Source organism: Hibiscus syriacus, unplaced genomic scaffold, assembly GCF_006381635.1.
Source record: "Hibiscus syriacus cultivar Baekdansim isolate YM2019G1 unplaced genomic scaffold, ASM638163v2 tig00111810_pilon, whole genome shotgun sequence".
Classification (NCBI taxonomy): Eukaryota; Viridiplantae; Streptophyta; class Magnoliopsida; order Malvales; family Malvaceae; genus Hibiscus; species Hibiscus syriacus.
The window spans coordinates 639,256-646,411 of NW_024063186.1; positions in this window are offsets into that span (position 1 = coordinate 639,256).

A 7,156-nucleotide genomic window follows, 5' to 3' on the forward strand; every position below is an offset into this window, starting at 1 on the left:
ATTGTAACCGACTCCCGAACCCGACATATTTATGGTAAAATGCAGATCAGGTAAGATGGTGTCCGATTAGCCTAAATATTTTTTTTTAAAATGATTGGTGGTGACTCTAACTCAATTATTCAAGTCGAAGCCTAATTCTAGGCTAACCCGAAAGACGGTCACGATAGCTTGGCGACTCTATTGGGGACAGGTAATTGAGTGAGGCCAGAATTAATTTTCAGTTGTCCTTTATGCGAAAATAGTAAATTTTAATTTTAATTTATTTATTCGATTCTAATTATTTACACGCCGACCGATTTTTTCGGCAACAAACATAATGCCATGGATTCATGGGGCTCACCAACAACCACAAAATCAAGAATATCAATTCGAGTAGGACTCAAAAATATGATGTAAAAATAGCAAATCCTATGCTATAAAAGGTTGTAAATCGAACACTAGAGGGGGGAGAGAAAAATCACGAAAAGAGAGAAGAAGAGAGAATCGAGAGGGTTCAGTATATAAAATAGAGAGAGATAGGCAACCATCAGTTTGTAAATTCAAAATAAAGATCACTAGAAAAAGAGCCTTTTTGTTTCAGAAAATTCTTCTCAAGGATTTGTACGTTTCTTTTGCTTGTTTGTATTTTTTATGGGTGAAAGAAGGCCTAGCAGATCTGAAAAAGGAGAATAGGGAGTGATAGTCAAAGAAATACAAAAAGAGTGATATAGGAAAAAACATATTAAAAGAAGGGAACAAACCTCACGATCGGAATCCTTCACTGACGATCGGGATGTCCATATGCAAATCCGAACGGTGAGAAGGGGAGAAGGCATCGACGAACAACATATTTCAAAACCAAGACGATCCAACAGTGGACGATCGCGGATCGGGAAAAGGAAAGTCGAACAGTTTCCTGTTATTTTGCGGTGATTGGAGCACTTCCCGATGAAATCGACTCCAGATTTGGACTCAGGGGATCAAGGTGAGCCTCCCGGAATAATTTAAAATCCATCAATGATTGATGATGGTTGGCCGGTGGCAAATAAAATGGCAAGCACCTAAACGACGAACGGGTTATATATTTTTGGAGAAGACACTGCAAATGGATGAAAAGCTAATATTTTTTCACTTTTATATCCATTTCACGTCCCAGGCTAAACCCAAAGTTAAAATACCCATGTGTTTTTTAACTTTGGAGGATAAATTCTCTCCATGGTCCTTCAAACATCATTGGTTCTTTTAAAACCCATAAATTTCTTTTTTTTCTTTTAATTTAGTTCTTTTTATATTGTTTTAACTATTTCTCATTATTTAGTTTTACATATTCATATTTGTTTTTTATTCATTTCATTCTCGAATTATTTCATTTACTCATTATAATCTCTAACTTGTTTTTGTTTATGACTTGCAGGTTACATTTATTCTATTTTGGCCTTTTCCTTTATTTTATTATTTTTTATTCTTAATTTATTTAATATTTTTTCCTTTCCTTTCCTTTCCTTTGATTCATTTTTATTTTTATTTTTACTCTATAGACTTATATATTTTTTTATCTAACGTTTTTGACCCATTTTTAGAATAAATTCCAATCGATCAAATGTAATTAATTTGAGTTGATTTTTTTCAAATTTCAATTTAAATTTTAATTTTCGCAAGCAAAGACAACCGACAAATTAATTGGTACCGAAAGGACAATACAAAGGTGCTAATCCTTCCTTGACTTTAACTGACTCCCGAACCCGACACATTTCTGGTAAAACGCAGATCAGGTAAGATGGTGTCCGATTAGCCTAAATATTTTTTTTAAATGATTGGTGGTGACTCTAACCCAATTATTCAAGTCAAAGCCCAATTCTGGGCCCAACCGAAATACGGCCACGACATCTTGGCGACTCTGCTGGGGACAGGTAATTGAGTGAGGCCAGAATTAATTTTCAGTTGTCCTTTATGCGAAAATAGTAAATTTTAATTTTAATTTATATATTCGATTCTAATTATTTACATGTCGACCGATTTTTTCGGCAACAAACATAACGCCATGGATTCGTGGGGCTCACCAACAACCACAAAATCAAGAATATCAGTTCGAGTAGGAATAAAAAATATGATGTAAAAATAGCAAATCCTATGCTATAAAAGGCTGTAAATCGAAAACTAGAGGGGGGAGAGAAAAATCACGAAAAGAGAGAGGAAGAGAGAATCAAGAATCGAGAGAGATAAGCAACCACCAGTTTGTAAATTCAAAATAAAGATCACTAGAAAATGAACCTTTTTGTTTCAGAAAATTCTTCTCATGGATTTATACATTTCTTTTGCTTGTTTGTATTTTTTATAGGTGAAAGAAGGCCTAGCAGATCTGCAAAAGGAGAATAGGGAGTGATAGTCAAAGAAATACAAAAGAGTGATATAGGAAAAAACAGATTAAAAGAAAGGAACTAACCTCACGGTCGGAGTCCTTCACCAGCGATCGAGATGTCCATACGCAAATCTGAACGGTGAGAAGGGGAGAAGGCATCTACGAACAACATATTTCAAAACCAGGACGATCTAACGGTGGACGATCGCGGATCAGGAAAAGGAAAGTCGAATAGTTTCCTGTTATTTTGCGGTGATCGGAGCACTTCCCGGTGAAATTGACTCCAGGTTTGGATTCAGGGTATCAAGGCGTGCCTCCCAAAATAATTTAAAATCCATCAATGACTGATAATGGCTGGCCGGTGGTGAACAAAATGGCAAGCACCTAAACGGCGAACGGGTTATATATTTTTGGAGAAGACACTACAAATGGATGGAAAACCAATATATTTTCACTTTTGTATCCATTTCACATCCTAGGCTAAACCCAAAGTTAAAAAACCCATGTGTTTTTTTAACTTTGGAGGATAAATTCTCTCTATGGTCCTTCAAACATCATTGGTTCCTTTAAAACCCATAAATTTATTCTTTCTTTTAATTTAGTTCTTTTATATTGTTTTAACTATTTCTCATTATTTAGTTTTACATATCCATATTTGTTTTTTATTTATTTCATTCTCGAATTATTTCATTTACTCATTATAATCTCTAACTTGTTTTTGTTTATGACTTGCAGGTTACATTTATTCTATTTTGGCCTTTTCCTTTATTTTATTATTTTTTTATTCTTACCTTATTTAATATTTTTCCTTTCCTTTGATTCATTTTTATTTTTATTTTTACTCTATAGACTTATTTATTTTTTTATCTAATGTTTTTGACCCATTTTTAGAATAAATTCCAATCGATTAAATGTAATTAATTCGAGCTGATTTTTTCAAATTTCAATTTAAATTTTAATTTTCGCAAGTAAAGACAACCGACAAATTAATTGGTACCGAAAGGGCAGTACAAAGGTGCTAATCCTTCCTTGACTGTAACCGACTCCCGAACCCAACACATTTCTGGTAAAACGAAGATCAGATAAGATGGTGTCCGATTAGCCTAAATATTTTTTTAAATGATTGGTGGTGACTCTAACCTAATTATTCAAGTTGAAACCCAATTCTGGGCCCAACCGAAAGATGGTCGCGACAGCTTGGGACTCTGCTGGGGACAGGTAATTGAGTGAGGCCATAATTAATTTTCAGTTGTCCTTTATGCGAAAATTAATTGGTACCGAAAGGGCAGTACAAAGGTGCTAATCCTTCCTTGACTGTAACCGACTCCCGAACCCAACACATTTCTGGTAAAACGCAGATCAGATAAGATGGTGTCCGATTAGCCTAAATATTTTTTTAAATGATTGGTGGTGACTCTAACCTAATTATTCAAGTTGAAACCCAATTCTGGGCCCAACCGAAAGATGGTCGCGATAGCTTGGGACTCTGCTGGGGACAGGTAATTGAGTGAGGCCATAATTAATTTTCAGTTGTCCTTTATGCGAAAATAGTAAATTTGAATTTGAATTTATTTATTTGATTCTAATTATTTACCTTTGATTATTTTTCAAATAAATAGTTGTACTGACATTTTTTCAATGATTTCATATTTTGAAAAAGTTTCTATCTCTGGCTCTATACCCGAGCTCCGAACCCTTTTTTAAGTGAAGGTGAAAGCGACGCCTTCGTGAGACTTTATTCTCCGCACAGGCCTAGCAAGTAACCTTCGAGATTCATATATCTTATGTCTTCGTGTGAATTTATTCACTGCACATACATAAGGGAATGTATCTTCTCGAGTTTTAGTCCACACAAGCTTGTAATGGGCTTAGGACTAAGGGTTTGGGAATCCCAAGGGGGCACCTGCAAGGAGAACTCGGGTACCTTTTTTAGAACCTAAACCGGGAGACTACAGGGAATTAGAGCTCACCCCAAAACCTCATTTCAAACCCTAGACTGCTTCGATGTTATTTCATGCTTTATTTTCTGTTCAAAGCATGTGAACTAGAAATTTATGCGGTTAGGACTTGTTCAAAATAAACTTACGGGATAGAGATCATGTCTGGGTAGGAATAATAAGCATGTTGGGTAGATATCATGTGGGGTAGGACTTTTTATTATCATTTTGATTATCATCTTTATCTCACTAACTTTTTTCCTTTCATTTTTTTCTTATATTTTCATTTTATTTTTTATTTTATCATTTACATCATCCGAAAGAGGTGTTGATCCACCAAACATGTTCGTTAAATGTAAATAATCTGCATTAATAAACAAAGGGGTTATAATACAAGAGGTGAAAAACACAAAAGTCTGGTTCATAAGGGTCCGAGATTTACGCCGAGCACACCAAAAGTCAACTTTTTGAGTTCGCAAAATTTGCAGGGGCAGACAAAAAAAAGGTTATTGAACTGGAGAATCCTTTCAAAGATAAGAAAAACAAGATGGCGAAACCCTAGCTAAGCTGGAGACCATTTTCTGACGAATTTAAGAAACAAGTAGATAAACTTCGGATAGTTCCTATCGATGGAGGGCTCAAATGGAGCTTTCGTTAGGAACAAGCTCAGCAGAGAGTGAAAGCTGGAGATGCAATCATTCGAGACTTTTTGGAGTGAGTAGCTTGTCACTTGCGCAGTTTAGTTAGAGAAGCTGGAACGGTTCGACAGGGCACTCAACCAGTGATAGAAAAAAGGCGGAAGACGAATTAACTAGTTTGAAGCTGTTCGGGGTCTATACCTTTAAAATGTTTTTTGTCTCCTAAGACGTAACATTTTTGTCCCCAATAAGGATTATTTATAATACCATACATATTTTTGGATCAATGCCTCGAACATTTCATGCATCATATATTCTTGCATATTTCGTATATTTTTTTATTTCATTCACATTAACTAACAAGAGTTGGAAACACCTCATCCACATAACACTCGTTCAAACAGAAAAGAGCAAGAATTTTACGATAAAAGCAAGGACACTCCCGAAGTAGAAATTTGTGCATCTGAGGGTACATAAAAAGGAGCCCCGACAAGTGAAAAGGTTGAAAATGGGGAGTAAGTGCAGATGAAGGCCCTAATCCTCGACATTCTGGAAATAGTAGGGCATCCTATTGAGGCTGTATTCCATTTTGCAGCATCCTGTTTGGACTTGTTTTTTGAACTTTCTCATATTTCTTTTGGTAACTTGCTTTTGAACTTTGACTTATTTCTTTTTATGAGGATATTTCAACGAATTTATGCTGAGCATTGAATCAAATTTACAACTTGAAATTCTTTGAATATCAGTTGAATTAAAAACTCTGTAAATGATCAGAGTTACAGATCTTTGATAAATTGACATGATTTAAAAGTAACGACACTTGGTTTTACCCCAAAAGAAACGTACACTTCTCTTGTAAAGAATCGACATAACCTTCTCCTTTCATAAGGGAATGAACAAGAGGCTTGGTATTAGGTATGCATAGGAACGGACGACATGGGGCATCTCTTGTGTATGACATTATTGTAATTTCATTGAGGACGTTCAGTGATGATAATAATTTTCACAGATGGAATAGTCGAGTAAGTGAATCTCGTTTAGATCAGTTGCTTGGAAATTGAACTCTAAAGATGAGATTCCTTGAATTTCAACAACACCTAGACTATAACAGGTTCTTCTTGACAAACTTAAGAAATTGGATCCGTATACCCAGATTATAATATCATATATATACAATAAAGCTTGAGTTGTCCCTTTAAAGCAATTGGTTAAACGCCTTGGCTTTATGGATAAGATTTAGCTCGCCTGATAAAGGTGATTATAATATCTATACAATAAAGCTTGAGTTATCCCTCTAAGGCAATTGGTTAAACGCCCCGACTTTATGGATAAGATTCAACTAACATGATAAAAGTGTTTATATATTGAGTTGTCCCTCTAGAGAAATTGGTTAAACGCCCCGACTTTATGGATTCAGCTAGCCAGACAATAGAAAATTAAATCAAATTTATTTAAATAAGGAGTTTCGGTAAAGATGGACTAAGGAAGTTAAGGAACACCTGTTATAGTCAATTTCACACAAGCACTCAGGAATTTCATTTTTAGACCTATATTTCCACCCTACCTTTATTAGAAGAGCCTACGAAGCTTGAACAAATGGAAGATTTCAGAGAACCGAAATAGAAATTCTAGTAATTGATTATGCTTGTTATGTCATTTTGTTAACATCCGGTTAAAATACAAAGCCAATAGGAGCATGTTGTAGTGTCTAAAAGAACAAACGAAAAATGACATTTTGGTGGCTGAAACCTTAGAAAATAGAAAGTCGACCTAAAACCAACTCATCAATTTTGGACATTTTTCAAAGAGCTATAACTCTGAAAACGGTAAAGAGATATTGATTTTGTTGATATTCTTTGAATTCATGTTTATGATTTGATTCGATTGTGAGCCTGGATTAAGAAGCAGTGTGTTACAGAATTTTTATATTCTCATATCTTTTTCCCTCCTAAAATAAGAGAAAGGAAAAGAATATTTTCAAACATGACAGTCTCAAATGTGAAAGGCTGCAACCTGAGAAGAAAATGGGGCATGGTCGATTCCGAGTACAAGATCGACATACAAAATGAGGCTCCATCCAGAAGATAAAATAGAGTCAATTCATGTTGCATGCATCTTAGGCATACTTAAGAGAATCACATTTATTTTTTTCACATAGATAATGTTTTGCAGCTTTTAGAGTCAAGTTTCGACTCCAAAATAGAATATACTCGATTCAAAAGCACCTCAAAAAAAGACCTTCG